This window comes from Panthera pardus, unplaced genomic scaffold, assembly GCF_024362965.1.
Source record: "Panthera pardus isolate Hobbes unplaced genomic scaffold, ASM2436296v1 HiC_scaffold_25, whole genome shotgun sequence".
In the NCBI taxonomy this organism is placed as follows: domain Eukaryota; kingdom Metazoa; phylum Chordata; class Mammalia; order Carnivora; family Felidae; genus Panthera; species Panthera pardus.
In genome coordinates, this window is record NW_026526821.1 from 81,424,461 (window position 1) to 81,441,891 (window position 17,431).

Consider the following 17,431-nt stretch of genomic DNA (forward strand, 5'->3'; position numbering starts at 1 on the left):
TAAAATCTCCTACCTAAATCCTGCGAATGCCTGCTCTTCCCTCCTCCTGTGGTGCGTTCTACCCTGCAGGGTTTTACAAAGCACATGCTCATCTATTGCCTCGCAGATAAGAATGGGCTCATTCTGCAAAATGAGGAGACTGAAGCTCAGAGAGGTTAAGTGACTTGCCCAAAGTCACTTAATCCACAGCTAGGATTTTAAGTTCGGGTCTCTTAATCCTGTTCCCCTTCCATTACCTACTTCCCGTGGGCTGCCAGTAGCCTTGAACGTGTACTCTGTTTGTGGAGGTTGGGGTCTGCATTCCACTGCAGCATGTTACCCCATTTAAGCTTCATTTCTAAATCTGTATATTTAAGCAACAGTTTTGTTTCAGAGGAATCCAGAGAGTGGCCTGACTTAACCTTGCTCCGGAGGTATGTCTACTTGGTGGAGAATGGTGGAGGGGGTCAAGAGGGAAGGGAAGGGAAGGGAGTAGCCAGCAGGGAATTTTCCCAGTTTTCCACTGGATGAGGCCAAAGCCCAGAGAGAGACAAATCCATGATTCTCCTGGCATTCTGAACATTTGCCAAATCCCTGCTCTTTGCTCTCATTATTCTTCTGGGGTGGTTTCCAAGTGTGGAGGAGTATTGGCTGCGGAAGTGTTTGTGTTGGGGTGGGGAGAGCAGGACAGATGCTGTGAGGAAGGAGGGTGTTTACACCAACAGGCCGGCCAAGGCTTGGGGTCACAGGGACTGGTCCTGAGTAGGAAGTGTCCTCTGAGCTAGAGCCATGTTTATCTTCTCCAGGACCTCCTGGGTAATATAGCTTCCTCTGCAATGCGGGCTACCCCCAGATGGAACACTCGAGATGTCACCGAACCTCCCCATGAATCAGTTTTCTCGTGTATAAAATGAGAATACCAATATCCACTCTGTGGCCTGCTCTAAATTTTTTTTTAATGTTTATTTATCTATTTTTGAGAGAGACAGAAGAGTGAGGGAGTGAGAGCACAAGTGGGGTAGGGGCAGAGAGAGAGGGAGAAAGAATCTCAAGCAGGCTCCATGCTGTCAGCACAGAGCCCGATGTGGGGCTCAAACCCACAAACTGTGAGATCTTGACCTGAGCTGAGATCAAGAGTCAGACACTCAACTGTCTGAGCCATCCAGGTGCCCCTGGGCTGCTGTGAATTTTAAATGAACTGTGTAAAGCAACTAGCAAATGGTGACTTTGATTAGCAGAGGATTTGAGGCAGTTAGGACACAGGACAATAAGAAAAGGGGACTGCTTGGTCCACAAAGGCAATAGCAAGGAGCAGGAGTGGATTCAGTGATGAAACAGCTTGCAAGCACTTTTGTAAATAGTCCATATGCTAGCTCTGGGCAAGCGCTAAGACACTAGTTTGAAAAGCATAAAAGTCATAAAATAGCACCAGTGTTTTTTGTGGTTTTTTTTCTTAGTGTGAGCAAAAATATTCAAGCAGACAAAACCAAGCCAATCTTTTGGACTAAGACTCTAAATATTACTTGTGAGTCACCCCAGCTTCCTTCCAACAGAAAGACTCCCCCATGCCCTCACTCAACGCCCCCGACTGTGACGCATTAGGATTGTAGCTTTTCAGCTTCTCCTACCGAAACCCTAGTCCCTCATCGTGGGCAGGAGGACAGCCCTGTGCACAGGGAACGTGTTTCCTCATTTCAGTCCCTCTCCTGTTTACAGAAAGTTTCCCCCAAAAACCTCATCAAAAGAGCAGGATGCCCTCCAAGCCCCGCAGCAAACACTAGAGGGCGCCGGACCCCACGTTATCCAGGCAGTTCTAACCCCGCACACGTTCTGGACAAAATGCTTCTGCAGTGAGGTCCTCTCCTTCCCAGAGACCTGGGGGGCTATTTCAGTTTATACTACGAACATAAAGCGCCACCAGGAGATGGACCCTGGCTTTGCTGCTAACTGGGACCCTCTCCCAGTGTGGCTGCAGAAGGCAGTTCCCAGAGGTGATGCTGGAGACCTAGCAGTCTTTGGCTCAGCTATAAATAACATTAGGAATAAGTAACCCCTTTTCAACTTCCCCTCTGCCCAGAGAAGTGGGAAAGAAAAGACTTTTCTCCCTTTGGAGGAGGGAGTGGAGGAGAGGCAGATCCCTGAGGCTCCTTCGTGAGGGCTGCCACCCCTCTGCTCTTTCCCCAGGGGCAGAGCCAACGACTTTCACCCTGACTCCAGGCCCTACTCCCTGAGGCCTCAGTGGCCTAGAGGAGCTGAGCTGTGGGTTTATTTTCTGTCCAGACATCTGGGCTGAGGTTGTCATTAAATACCTGTTTAATTCCATTGTACTGAGCATAAACTCTCATTTATATCGAGAGCATATTGGAATTTTTATGGCTGCAATCCCAAAGCTCTTATGAACAATAACGGTAAGTGGCAGTTATAAAGTGATTTCCAGTTTTCTAAGCATTATGAGCTCTCTTTATACCTGAAGAGGCAGGTGAGGTGCATTTTGGGTTTGCAGATAAAGCGACTGACACTCCAGAGCCTCATTGGAACTGTAGGCACTGATGTTGTCTCTTGGAAATGATGATGATCATTATTGTTTATTATCATTTTCACTGTTATGTTTCCTTTGATGTCCAAACAGAATACTTGCTTAAATACAGCCTTTGGCTAATGAGTTTCCGTTTGGCTGATACTATCTGGGCAGAGAAGGGCTGAATGTGGAGAACCACTGAAGAGAGATGAATGCCTGAGCAGACAGTTGACTTCTTGGCCCTGGGAGAGTTTCCTGCGCTGGGAGGCTGGGCTCTGCAGAGTCAGAGGGCAGGTGCATTGACAGGGCTGTTGAGATGATGGGGCAGTCCCCATCGATCAGCCAATCAGAACATTCGTGCTCACCTACCATATAGAAAAGAAATGGTTTGCCTCTGCGAGGTCACAAAGACCTTTAGTCTTTGCCTCAAAGAGCTTATGGTGCAATGTCATTGGGGCAAGGACAGTATATACAAATAGAAAGTAAAGTACTCACAGAGAAGTCCTAGCAAGAGTCCAGAAACCCAATATCAGAGCTCGGTTATGTGGAACTTCCCTTTGGAGCAATGAGGAGGGAGGGTCGGGGAGGCACTGGGAGGAGGTGGGAGGAAGGGACCAGGTCAGTACTCCTGCTGGCTTTGGCTGGATCTTATCATCTTCATAAGAAGGGGCTTTCCCGTAGGTCACATCCAGGCTGGAGATGTCTTGCTGGGGTCAAAGTGGAATCTAAGGCCCAGAGCTTCCAGGTGATGGTTTATGCCTACCTGAGGTTTGTGTTGTGGCCCAGGAAGTCAGAAGTCACCCAGGGGCAGGCGAATCTTTCACACTCCAGTCTTCCTCCCCACAAGCTTCTGTTCCCCAGGCCCTCAGGTGTGGCAGCCAAGTACTAGGCCTACCACCCCCACTTGCACCGAGCCACCGAGTCCTGGAAACCGGGCTCCTGACTTACGTCCTTTCTCCCACCCCCCAACCACTGCCACAGTTCAGGCCCTCCTCACACCTTCCCTGAAAGTCTTTTCTTTTAAAAATAAATGGTAGTATTTTTATAGGAAATAGTGGAAGTGAAAACACACCTAAATCCAACAAAAGGATGCATAGCAAAAGGTAAGCCTCCCTTCCACTCTTGCTTCTAGCCTCCTAGATCCTGTCCCAGAGGCAACCACTGATCCCCACTCCCCAACCCCTTCTGTCTCTACCTGCCCAAGCTTCTTCCACCCACTCTTTTCTGGTTTCCAGAATAGTATTTTTAAGAGCACAGACATCCTGTTGCTCCTCATTCTCCTCCAGATTTGCAAAAACGCAAACTCCATCGGGCCTTACAGACGTCTCCAGACTCACTGCTTTCCAGATGCCACTCACAAGCTCTGTTCCAGCCAAGCCCGACCACTTACAGTGGTGTGTTTTAGCGCAGTGTCGTTTTTAAAATAATTTTTAATTTACTTTTTTGACTAGACAACATGTTCACACACACACACACACACACACACACACACACACGCTCCCCCACAGGTAAGCACTATTGAATCATTTCTTGTATTTCCAATCAGATAGTTTTGATGCATATTCAATAAAATACAACTACATCCTCTCCTTTTCTACCCAAATGATAACGGGCAATTCACACTTTCTACATCTGCTTTTTAAAAATTCAACAATAATATCCTAGCAACCTCTCCATAGGAATACTTGACCAAAACAATACTCCATTGTCTTTGTATCTCTGCAGTATTCGATTGCATGGAGATTCCACACACAGTAACATTTCCACATTGTGTGGGCCATCCAGTCTCTGTGGATACTACTCAGTTCTTGGAGAGCAAAAGAACACTGATATTAGAATTTTATGTGGTGTTCAAGAGTCACAAAAAATAATTCTGCTTTCGGCTTTTTGTTTTTAATTTTTTTTAATGTTTATTTGAGACAGAGAGAGAGCATGAACGGGGGAGGGTCAGAGAGAGAGGGAGACACAGAATCTGAAGCAGGCTCCAGGCTCTGAGCTGTCAGCACAGAGCCCGATGCGGGGCTCGAACCCACGAACCGTGAGATCATGACCTGAGCCGAAGTCGGACGCCCAACCGACTGAGCCACCCAGGCGCCCCTGCTTTCGGCTTTTTGAACCATTTAAAAATAAAGCCATTCTTGGGTGCAGGCCCTGCAAAAGCAGGCCGAGAGCCACTTAGGCCCTTTTGTAGACCCCTAATTTATTTAACTGGTTCTCTATTATGAGCATGTAAATCATTTCAATTTTTTTGCTGTGATTTATAATTGTCTGCATGTGACTTCATATGCATGCAAATCTATCTACCTGTAGGGAAAGCTCTGAAAAGTGGGATTTCTTTGTCAGAAGACATATGCACTTATTCCGGTAAATAGTGCTAAATTGCCCTTCCAGGGGCTGTGCTAGTTCTCACTCCCACCAGCAATGTATGGCAATGTTGTCCTCACAGCCAACCGTGTATTTTCACACATAGGTTTTTGCCAGTCTAATGGGTTTAATAAAAACCAAAAAAGGCATCTCAGCATTGTTAATGTGCAGTTTTCTCCCTTTCTTTCTTTCTTTCTTTCTTTCTTTCTTTCTTTCTTTCTTTCTTTTTTTTAGAGAAAGCATAAGTTGGGGAGAGGGGCAGAGGGAGAGAAGGAGAGAATCCCAAGCAGGCTCCACGCTCAGCATGGAGTCTGACACAGGGCTGGATCCCACAACTCTGGGATCATGACCTGAGCATCAAGAGTCTGATGCTCAACCAACTGAGCCAAGCAGGTGCCCGAGGGTGCACCCCCCATGACAGAGGTTGCATATCTTTGCATATGTTTAACAGCCGTTTCTATTTCTTTTTTTCCTGTGAGTTATCTTTTCATATCCTTTGCTCACATTTTCATTGGTCTTTTCTTTAGAGGCTTGTTTACATATCTTTATAATTTAAGGGGATACGCCCTTTGCAGCACTGTGCGCATTCTTTCCAGGTTTTCGTTTGGTTTTCACTTTGCTTTTCGCTTTGCTTATGTAAGTTTCCGTTGTTTGTTTGGTATGCACACGCTGTAAACATTGCTTTTTACTTTTATTTGCTAAATGTATCAGTTTGTTATTTTATAGCTTGTGGGTTTTGAGTCTTAATTAGGAAGGATTTTCCCACTCTAAGGTTGTAAAAGAATTCTCCCACATTTTCTCTTGATACTTCTACGTTTTTTTGTTTGTTTACATGTAAATGTTTGACACGTTTGGAGTTTATTCTAGTAGATGGTGTGAGGTACGGCTCTAACTTAATTTTTTTTCAGGCTGGCTGTCCAGGAATATCAACACCATTTATCATACAGTCATATGGCATATAAGTCATAGCATATGGGATGCTGCCTTTATCATATACTATACATATTTATATTCTTCCCAAACTGTTCCACTGATCTCTCCGTCTATTCATGCACTAGTACTGTGAAGTTTCTAGTCAACCAAGTGCTATAATCTGCTTTTATATTTGTTGATCTAGTACAGAGTTTCTCAATCTTGGCACTATTGACATTTGCCAGATATTATTCTTTGTGAGGGCTGTCCTGCCTTGTAAGATGGTTAGCAGCATTTCTGGCCTCTGCCCATTAGATACCAATAGCAGATGCACACACATACACAGTTACGATAAGTAAAAAAAAAAAAAAAAAAAAAAAAAAAAGGAAAGGATAAAAAGAAAAAGAAAGGTTTCCAGATGTTGCCAAATGTCCCCTGGGGGCAAAATCATCCCTGATGACAACCACTGGTCTAGCCATTCATGGTTGCTTTTTTTTTTTTTTTCCATGACTTCTTGTTTATTCTTATTTATTTCATCACTGTGCTTGCACATGCTGTTCCCTCTACCTGGAATGTCCTCCTCTTCCTCACTTCCCCATCAGAGTTCAGCTCACACACTGCCTCCAGGAAGCCTTCTTGGATGACTCTGCTCCATCCTGTACCCCCCAAACCCAGGTGCTGACCCCCATCATTCTCTATGAAAATGAACCATTTGTTAGTCTCACACCCTGACCAGGGCATCAGCTCCAAGAAGATAGGGGTCTTGTTCGTGTCTTTAGCTCCAGCGTCTGGTACTGAGCCCGGCACAGGGTGAGTGTTCTGTCAGTATCGATGGATGAAAAGATAAGTGAATATTTATTTCACCCACCTCTTACCAAGAGCCACGAGTTCAGTTGAAGAGAGACATGTGTGAAGGATGGGATCTCAGCTGTTACCCAGAGTGAAGCCCTGGTGTTGACAAGCAGCAGGGGCTGGTGAGAGTCTTGCACGTGTTAAGTGCCTGCCATGTGCCAAGCACGGCAGCAGACGTACGCGATCTCCTGTTTAAATACCCTTCGGTCCCCAGCCACCAAGATGTGCTTGGCTGCTTCGGAATGGGAAGAGGAGAGCTGGGGAAACCCAAAGAGCCTGAGGAGTTTCTGGGAAACCTGGATAAATAGTGTTGACAGCATGCGCTCAGTTGTCAGACTCCTACTCTATCCACTTAGGAAGCACTTGACCACTTTAAGCCTCAGTTTCCTCATTAGTAAAATGGGGATAATAAGAGTATCCACCTGAGAAGCCTCCTGTAAGAATGCAAAGTGTTTGAGCTACGCTGATACATAGTAAACATTCAGTACACAATAGGCTCTTATTGCTATTATTTCATCTGCTAACCTTGTACTTACCTGAAAGTTTTTCCCAGCTGGCGGTTGGCTTAAAAGCCTCTGAGGCTACCATAGACCTAGTGCAGGATGGTTTTCCAGGGGTGGATCCTTGCAAAGAGCTAGGGAGCCTCCTCCAGGAAGCAACAGTACCCCCTTGGGCCAGTGGCTCCTAATCTGACAGGTCCTCTCAGGTCCCTCAACCCTGGGATCCTTGGAGCAAGGAGAGAGAAAGAAAATGATTACCCTGGGTACCGGCCAGACTGTCTGTGAGAGAATGATGGTGTTTGGGGGCCTCTGACTGACTTGCAAAGAGCTAGGGAGGCTCCTCCAGGCTCCTGCACCTGGGAGTAGTACTACCCCTATTTTATACCTGAGGAAATTCACCTATGATCTCAGAACTAGTAAGAGCCACAATTTGAACCCAGGGAGTCTGGCTCCAGAGCCTGAACCTTTATCCACTATGTTATTCTGGCCTGTGCTGTTCTCCCATGGTTGAGTAAATCCACAAATTTCATTTGGTGCTACATTGTTATTATGTCATGCCTTACTCCTCTTACTTGTAATGAATTGCACTCAGCACCACACTGGAAAGTTTCTGTGACAAAATGTTTTATCTTCCAGATAGCACTTTAGTAAGACACATCCTAAATGTTAGCAAAAACGAATTGTACACATATTTTTTAAGTTTTATTTATTTATTTTTGAGAGAGAAAACACAAGTGGGGGGAGGGGCAGAGAGACAGAGAGGCAGAGAGAGAGAGGGAAACACAGAATCCAAAGCAGGCTCCAGGCTCTGAGCTGTCAGCACAGAGCCCGATGCGGGGCTTGAACTCACAAACTGTGAGATCATGACCTGAGCTGCAGTCGGACGCTTAACCAACTGAGCCACCCAGGTGCTTCAAATCATACGTATTAATCAAAATTCGGTGGCAACCAATGAAGAATGGACATGACAGTGCGTGAGTTTGAGAATTGCTGGTGTGCTAGCTGATAATAAGTCTTTGATATACTCAATCAATCCATCCTCTTTGATGGGTTATGTATAAAATTTTGCCCCCCATTTCCCTGAGAAAATGTCTTCCTGGAGTTGGTGGTATGCTTCATCTCTCTGCTTGGCAAACTTTTCATCTTGGGGAGAAGCAAGGCCTCCTTCTCTCTTTAATGACCTCAAAACCCCTCTCTATAATTTGCAATGGTCAGAATAACGTGGGCCCCTACTTCAAAAGAGTAAGGCCAAGCTTATATTCAGAGGTTTTGATTTCTTTACAACCGTGTTTCTGGGTTCTTGGTACTTTGCCAAATCACCCTCACCCCTTTGCAGGAAAGTGCCAGTGGTATTAATCCAGACCTTCTTAGGTAGCCTGCACTTTTTCACTTTTCTAGATGGAATTGCAAGTGGTCAACCATCCCTGGAGTTGGTTTTGGTGCCTGGATCCTGGAGATTTGTTTGGCTCCTTTGCCAAGGTCAGTCCATGCAAACCAGCGGGCATAAGGGAGCTGGCCGTGTAGGCACAGGTTCATGGGACTCGCTTAGGATGACTTAGCCAGATCCCACCTGAGCTCAGGCTCCTGCCTTTCGCTCCTGCCTCTGAAAACCCAAACTTACTGGACATGTTGAATCTCTCCTGTTTGCTTCACCCTCAGCCCCTGCCCAGATCCATTTCCCAACCTTTGTGCCCCGCTCTGCTTCCAGGAAGGTTTGGCCATTTGGATTCACTGCAGTCTACAGAGGATCTGGGGATGGAGAGAGAGGGGTGTCTAGATATTTACTCCCCCTTCCTCCTACTAATTGACTGAGGTCCTGACAGTGGCCGAGGTCCTCTGTGGCCATAGTTCCCATGAGGTTGCCCTTCTACTGCAGGGGGGCTCCAGTAAAACCATTTCCTCCCCTCACCTCCTTCAGGCTGAGGGGAAATACTGGCTTCCCACAGTTGTTAATCCCTGGGTACCTCACCACCTTTCGTGGTTCTTTTACCGTCACCTACCTCAATCAACGATCCCTTCACTCGAGTCTCTTTAGTTAAACCCTTTCAAATGTGCCATCTTCCTACTGGTACTCTGGGGTTTTTTGGGCGCAGCTTTATGGCTTTCTTAATATGTTAATGATCCTTGGCATTTCTGGAGAACTCCAATAGCCTGAGCTACCTCTGCTATGTCCAGCAGCCCCAGCCATCTCCTGGCATGTGGAGTACCTACATCACTCTGCGTACGACTCCTGTCCCTGTCGTCCCCTGATCCCAGGACTCTCGGGGGGAGGAAACCGAGGTGAGGGGGAACCCTGAGATGTTAGTGCCCATAATGCCCTCTTGGTCAGACTAGATCTTTATTTACTCAAGGCTTCTCATGGCCTCATCCTCCCTCCACCCGTAGCCCCATTCATTCAACAGATCTTTATGGGAGACCTGCAACGTGCAGGCACATGCTGATCACACAGCTCTCCCATCTGCTGTCATGTCAGCATTTCACTCAAGTGATGTTCCTTTTTTGGTTTCGTAGTGTGTAGGCTCCTGGGCAATGACTCATACTTAAAATCTACATTTGCTCACATTTAAAACCTTCAAATACTGGAGAAATACCAATTGTCTATCACTTATAATTCCTTGGCCAGTGTTCCAAAGAGGCAAACCCAGTTGGAGGCAACCTCCTTAAGGCATCTTGCCCTTTCCTATTTCTGACTATGGGACACTTAGATTGTCTGGGCTCCAGCCCTTTCATGTGGCCCCCAAGGAACTGGACCTTGACGGCAGCCACCAGCATGGCTCTAGGTGCGGTGGTGCGAGGATCTGAATGACCTTGGGTCTTGTAGAGGTCTTTGCCCAGACCCAGGACTGTGCTTCCCTGACAGCATAGGGGGTGACTTCCTCCAGGCTGTACTGGGGACAGCTGCCAATATGGATGACAGGGAAAATGTTACTTGGTATTCAGCCTGCAGAGGTTAAATGTATTTATTTATTTATATGACAATGAAACATTTTAAATAACCTAAATGTCTATCAATTGGAAATAAGTAAGTTGGAGTGAATATGTTATTACAGACTACTGTATTTCCATTAAAAATAATTTAATGGATCTATGTGTGCTGACATGGAAAGATGTTGGAAACATATGGGTAAGTATGAAAAAAGCAGTTTCAGGATAGCAAGTATAGTTGAATTCTGTGATATAAAAATATTTGAAAGATGTATATATTTTTAAAAAGTCTAAGTGTGTGTGTGTGTGTGTGTGTGTGTGTGTGTTTTACATATATATATAAATTATAGGACAGAGATGAGAAAAAGCTCTACCAAGAGTGGTTACCTCCAGAGGCAGAAGTAAGAGTGAAAGAGGTGATGAAGGGGAATTTCTTCAAATTTGGGGAGGTTGTATGTTTCTGAACATTTGGATCTTCATAGTAAGAACAGATTTACATGTCAGATAGTTAACTCCTTCTTCCCCCAAAAGAAGAGAGACAAAGAAAGAAAGAACTATTATTAATACAGAGGAAGGGAGGGTGAGGGGGAGAGGCAGTCACTGAAAAGGCTCTTTCATTTTTCACTCTGTATACTTCTGTATTCTTTGAATTTGTGCAGTAGGAACATACTCATGTGTCTCTGGTGTAGCTATTTTTTTTTATCGTGCAAAGGCTCATTGGTGTAATCAATAGCTAATATTTTTGTCTTCGCTCAATCCTGAACACTGTGCTCTACCCTTGATCTGCTATAATCCTCACAGCATTCTGTGAGTCACATATTATCATCCCATTTTATAGAAGAGGACCCTGGGGTCCCAAAGACCCCAAAGACCAATTACCCAAAGACCAATTGGGTAATCTGCCCAATTGCCCATCTAGCTAGCATAGAACAGGGCTTGAGATCCCGATGGGTCTGCCTGATTGCAAATCCCACATTCTCACCTCCTGCTGTAATCCACATGCCAGGCATGGTGGTGGATACCAGCAGGAATGAGGCTTCTTGCTTTCATGGAAGTGGAGCCCAGTTAAGGTGGAAAACACGAGAGAAAGGTGAAAGAAATGAACAGACTGAGGAAAATAAGCAGAAACATTTACCGGAAAGAAATGCTCAGAGAAATAGCCCTCATAAAGTTGAGCGACACCAGAAAGACAACCAGAGGTGGTTTGGTGTGCCAGAACACCCGTAAACATTTTCATTTGGTTCTGCCCACCCAGACGCCTCGTGTCACACTGCAGCTCTGTCCAGATGATTCTAATAATAGCCTAATGGAATTCTGTGGTTGGAGGAGACTGGGAGAGGTCACTGAGTCTGTCTTCTGCCTGCAGAAGGGAGTAAGTGCTCTTTTTGTGGGAAACAGAAGGCAAGGAGTAACTAAAATTGCTAGATCAAAGTCAGTTCCCCACCCCACCCCCTAAGCCAGCAAAGGAGTGGAGCCGTGTACTGGAGTCCAGGGCACTGACAGTCTTATGAGTCAGCATGTGGAAAATTGTATTCATACTGCAGCTCTTTACAAAGGAAACAACTGCCCACTCCTCTTTTCCAGCTGGCAGACATCTGGTCAGGGGCAGGGTGTCAGCTGGGGAAATGAAAAGGAGTCACTAGAATGCCCCTTCTCCCACAGTGGCGTCCGGAAGAGGAATGGGGACCAGCCACTGGAAGGAGTTGGGTGTTAGCTGTTCATGCATCATTGGGTCACTGTTCCTTCCTATTACCCTACTTCATCAGGACGTGGCTCCATCAGGACACTAGATCAGGCAGAACGTGTTACAAATGATTAAGGGCCTTGCAAGAGATTAAGAGAATTATATTTGTAGACTCCATCTAGCCAAAGGCTAAAGGGCAATTGCTGGTGATTCTCTGAATAGCTTTATGCATGGAAAATAGAGAATTACTGGAGCTGGTTCCAGGGCTTAGGGCTTTGAATAATGAGGATGTAATGCAGAAACGAGTTCTCTGAAGGAAAATGGCTCCTCAGCCATGGGCATGGAGAGGACTGTTGAGTTGGGTATGATTTGAATGAAGATACAAGTCTGAGAACAGTGATCCGGAAAGCAATCCATAGGTCAGCTTTGGGCCACTGTTGTTAATTGGGTCAGAGCTAGGGTGAGGTACTGACCTTCAGGATAAAATTTAAGGGGACACTGAAAAATTCAGCAGTCAAGGAAAATAATATTTTAATGCTGTATTTTTTAAAAATCAAAATTATGCTCTCAAAATACCACAAAACATCCATGATGAACAAAATATGGGAATTTTAAATTTAAAAAAATTTTAAATAAAAAATGACAGGTTGAGCCATATTGGAGCAAGAGGCAAAAAGAAAAATGTGTGCCCCTGCTTTAGTGGAGGCAAACTCTACTTGGGTATTTTCCAAATATGCTTCTTTGCTTGTCTCATTTTTACTTGAGAGAATTGCCATGTTTGACGATTGCTCTTGACTAAGTGACAAGTTTAAATAATTTTTAATTAATTTAAGGAGAACTACAATGATAGTAAATTCCACTTGGGTATAAGTCAGATATTTAAACTTAACATTGTGAGTTTTAATACACCCACTTTCAATATTTCAATAATTTTTCAACTACTTTAATGTTCTAGGAAGAAATTCATCATTAAAAATGCATATGGAGGGGACGCCCGGGTGGCTCAGTCGGTTAAGCGGCTGACTTCGGCTCAGGTCCTGATCTCATGGTTCAGTTCGCGAGTTCGAGCCCCCGCATCAGGCTCTGTGCTCACAGCTCGGAGCCTGGAATCTGCTTTGGATTCTGTGTCTCCCTCTCTCTCTGCCCCTCCCCTGCTTATGGTCTGTCTCTCTCTCTCTAAAAACTAAATGTTAAAAAAATTTTTTTAAATGCATATGGAGGTCCACAGTTTTCCTTGTGCCTCAGACTCCAACACAGCCCCGCATGGCTGTGGTGGCAAATAAACCACATCAGATGGTCTCCACTTAAAAGTGGGATATGTCTGTGTCACACATGGTAGGTGTTTTTGCTGATTACTCCTCCCCTCAGTCTAGGAAAGACCCTTCTACCTCTCTTGAGTCACCCTTTGAGGTTGGAGATGCAGGGAATCATCTTCTCTCATTTCACAACTTTCTCAGAGGCCATGAGTTACAGAAACTGGGGAGGACATTATCTCACATTCATTGCTTGTCACGCAGGGGTCCCTGTCCTTTGGGAAGGGGTCACCTTGAATCAAAGGCCAAGGGCACATAGCACATGCCTGATAAAATCTCCACTGGAAATTCTTGGCTAGAAGAAACTTCCTGAGGTAATGACACTTTTTCTTACTATTAAAAAAAAAAAAAATACATGACATGCTCACATGGTCCAAAATTCAAAAGGATATAAAAAGGTAAACATTAAGAAGCCTGTCTGCCACCCTCGTTCCACACTCTTTGCCTTCCTCCATGTGAACAGGCAATAACATATAGTAGTTTCTTAGCAGTTAAGGGCTTTTTAAAAAATAGTGTTAAAATGGGTTTTATGGGTTAGACTGGGACCCACCTGACTCTTTCTGGATGAGACTCTCTAGCTGGTGCAGAGTGCTAGGCAGAGCTGTCCTACCTTGCGTGTGGTTGACACTGGCCACTCGGAGCCATTGTTGCACTCGGGTGACACCAGAGCCCACAGGCAGGGGCACCTGGGCCTCTCTTGCAGACTGGCATAGTGCCTAGAGCTGCTGCTACTGGAGACCCCGGAGCCAAGCTAGTGGGGAATAGTTCTGAGGCTGTCAGCATGGTTGGGGTTTTCCTCCTGTGACATCGTCGGTCTAATAATAATCCCCAAAGGAAAGGGTATCAGTGTTTCTTCGAAACACATACCGGAATTTATAATCTGTCCCCCATTCAACCACAAGCAGACTCCTGCGTACGCAGGATTACACGCGTCCCCACCATGGGAATGACATTCCAAACCACAAACACGGCTCTGTTTCTGTGGTCGCCATGTACCCTTACGGTATCAGTTGCTCCAAAGGCAACTGATTTCCTTTGCTCTCTTGGTTGTGGTTGAGGAGCTCACTGGAGGTTGGGGACGGAGGAGCCCTGTCATGAGCAAGGGTCCCACAGGGTTCCGAGCTGGAGCAGGAGCAGAAGCTGGGCCAGGAGAGATCTCAGTACAAACTGGGAGAAATGCTGACTGAACCACCGTGCCACATTAACTTTATAATGTGTCAAAGGCGTCTTCTCTTCACGCCTCTCTTGGCCACGTCTCTACTCATCGCTCTTCTCTATAAAGTTGTTTCCCACTGACTCACCCTCTAGGGCTTGCTGGCAGGCTCCCCACTCCTTCTGGTGTTCAGCCAAGGGGCCCCTCCCAGACTTTCTTACTCGTTCCTGCCCTTCACAAGGCCCTGGAAACTTAGTTGAAAACTTGAGTGGTGTATGATCTCCCAGGTGCCCCAGGATGTCCTTAACGAGGTGGACGAGGAAAGGAGACTGGACCCCATGGCTCCCCCTGGGTCCTCTATCTCACTTGAATCTGGGAGAGCATGGAGACCATAGAGTAAAGAAAAACCAAACAGAGCTGGTGGTTCCACCCTAGCGCAGCATGTCGTTGCTTACCTAACCTAGAGAAGACACATTGTTTTTGTTGTTCAGTTCAACTAGTGTGAATTCGTTCTGGAAAATGATGATGGCTGTGGGGGCAAATTTAAGAATGAATAAGGATCCTTCAGTGCGGAGGAGCAGCAAAGAGTGGCAGCCAGTGTTCAGAGAACTGGAAATGTCTAGAGAGCTCTGGAAAGATAGCCTGTGAAATGGGGGCAAGGATCAAATGCTAAAATGCTGAAGGAAATCATGGGAAGAAAGGGGAAGCTGCAGGTTGGGTTCTGAAGAAAGGCTACAAATGAAGCAAGATCCCAAGCACTTTCTGTGTTTTCCTCAAACCCGTGGAAACCTCTCCCTTCATTCGTGCAATACGTACTTGCACCTACTTCACTGAGGGCGCTCAAGAATCAACCAAATGATATATTTCTCTGCATATTTTTCTGTTTCCTTGGATTTCTCTTCCCCAATTTTTGAGAGGAAATACAAGGTTCTAAAATCCCAAATAACTTTTTCTCTGGAAGATGAATTTCACCACTGGTAGTCCATTTCTGGAGATGTGCACTATGTCCAAGGAACACTTTATACAGCAAATTTTCACCAATACCCATCACATACATTCCAGAGGGTGACTGGCTATTCTCCTGGTAGTGAGTGTAGGTAAAGACTAGATCATTATGTCATCAAGTTAGACAAAAACAGAGTAGAGTGGTGTTGCGTTGGCTTCCTTGGCTATTTGACTGCAACACTTGCTGTATATGTATTTTTTTAACTCTACGATTTTGAGGCCACACTGATGGAATGTTCCTTTGTACTCTTGCTGCTGTCTGGAAATATTTGTTTTCATCTTATGGATTAAAGACAGCTCAGATTTCTATATTTTAATAAATGTGACCTAGATAGTAATAAACAGCCCACACTTCACCCCTGCCAGTTCTGATATAATACAGTACATCTAAATAAGCCTTTTGAAATTCTGATGAGCTCGGGCAGGCTTACATTCCACTGCCAGGATTCTTGCTGTTAAAAGAGGACTTCTCCAGGGCCCACCCATTAACACAAACCCCCTGCACAGAGGCGGGGTGGGGGGGGGGGAGGAGAGGAAGGCAAGAAATATTTTCTTTCACAGCTAAATTGAATAAACTTTAACTTCCTTGCTTCACATGTAAAATGTTAGATATCTCTCATCTTACCAAATGCCAGTTCCTCTCTCCTGTGGGATGATCTCCCCATCTTCCCAAGGACTTCAGTCCTTGGCATCACCTCTCTTTCTCCTTTCTGCTGCCTTAATCCCTCCCTTCTCTTCTGAATCATTCCCATGTGCATAAAAAATAAACATGAAAAACCCCTTCTTTCATGTCCCCCAGCTACAGCCCCACATCTCCGGTCCCCATCACCTCCAAATTTGTAGAATGACTTCTCTGCCCACTGCCAAGGTCTCTGTCTTCATGGTGCCACTGAAATGGCCCTTGTCACAACCTCCAGTGACTGCCATGGTTTTGTCCTAATCCTTTCGACGTGACCACTGCTTCCTCCTGGACCCTAGCTTGGTTTCTGGGTCAGCTTCTTTCATCGTTTTCTTCCTCTCTGCCCACATCTACTTAGTCTGCCCCATCCAACTTTAAACATTGGGGCAGTTCAAGGGTTTGGTCTCAGATTCTGTTTTCTTCTGTCTACACCCTCTCTCTGGCTCATCTCACCAGTGCCCAGAAGTTGAAATGCCCTCTTTCTGCTATTGACTCCCAAATTTCTCTCACCAACCCAGACCTCTCCAGCCTAAGACAGAACTACCTGCCTATGTGGCGTTTCCTCATTCAATGTCTCCTGGATGTCCCAAGTCTGACCAATCCAAAACAAGGGATAATATGCATTTCTGAGCATTTGAGAATTAAAGGAATTTGTCCTTCTCTTCATCCTGGGTGATGATGCCTACTCATGAAATCCATGCATATATGAAGTGTGGTTTAGGTGTGTGTGTGTGAGTGTGTGTGTGGCACCTTGAATTCTACTCCCACTCGCAGTGTGTATGGTGTCCTGATTGGCAGCTATGTGTCATTTTTCCTGGGATTATCTCTAGTGGTCTGTCTTTCCCTACTGATTCTATGCTATTTTGAATTATGAGTCCAACACCAACAAATGCCTATATCCCATACATTTCCTAGAATGTTGGGAAATGTTCTATAAACTGTGGTGATCAGCTTGCTGGGACCACAGGGCTAGGCCGTACCCTTCCTGATGCAGGTGGTGAGAGGGTTTGCTGTGAAAGAAAGATATTCTCAGTGCCATCAATCCCAGAAGAGTTGGTTCAAGACCTTATATGGAGGAAAAGGGAAACCATAATCCCTCCCTGTGTTCAAGGTCTGGAGACATTGTGGGCATGTCTCTGAGTTACATGAACATACAATAACATTTAAAGCTTTTTTGTTTAAGTCAATGTACTCACTAGTCCATCTCCCATCCTGGCTGGCCCCTAAGGTCCTAACTCATCAACCATGAAGCTTCCCCTCAAGGGTTGGGGGGCAGTTCTCTGGAGCAAGAACACATAATGGGCTGGGAAGCTTTGGCCAATAGCTCACCCTGTTGTACACTGGATTTACTGGGGGAGCTTTAAAAAATGCTGATGACTGAGACTTTCCCTGGAGATTCTGATTTATTTGTTCTGGGTGTGGCCTGGTCCTTGATAGTTTTCAAAGCTTCCTGGGTGATTCTAATGCACAGCCAAGGTTGAGAGCTCTACTCAAGGGTTTGGTCTCAGGTTCTGTTTTCTTCTGTCTACACCCTCTCTCTGGCTCAT

At 45.5% G+C, this 17,431-nt stretch overlaps 1 long non-coding RNA gene across 1 annotated transcript; it reads left to right on the plus strand.

Moving 5' to 3' along the window:
* Positions 1–359: 359 nt before the first annotated feature.
* On the plus strand, positions 360–12,904 carry LOC128773423 (uncharacterized). Its single transcript, XR_008417649.1, has 3 exons — positions 360–413; positions 8,524–8,604; positions 12,690–12,904. It is a non-coding gene; the product is annotated as an uncharacterized LOC128773423 (long non-coding RNA).
* Positions 12,905–17,431: the final 4,527 nt, after the last annotated feature.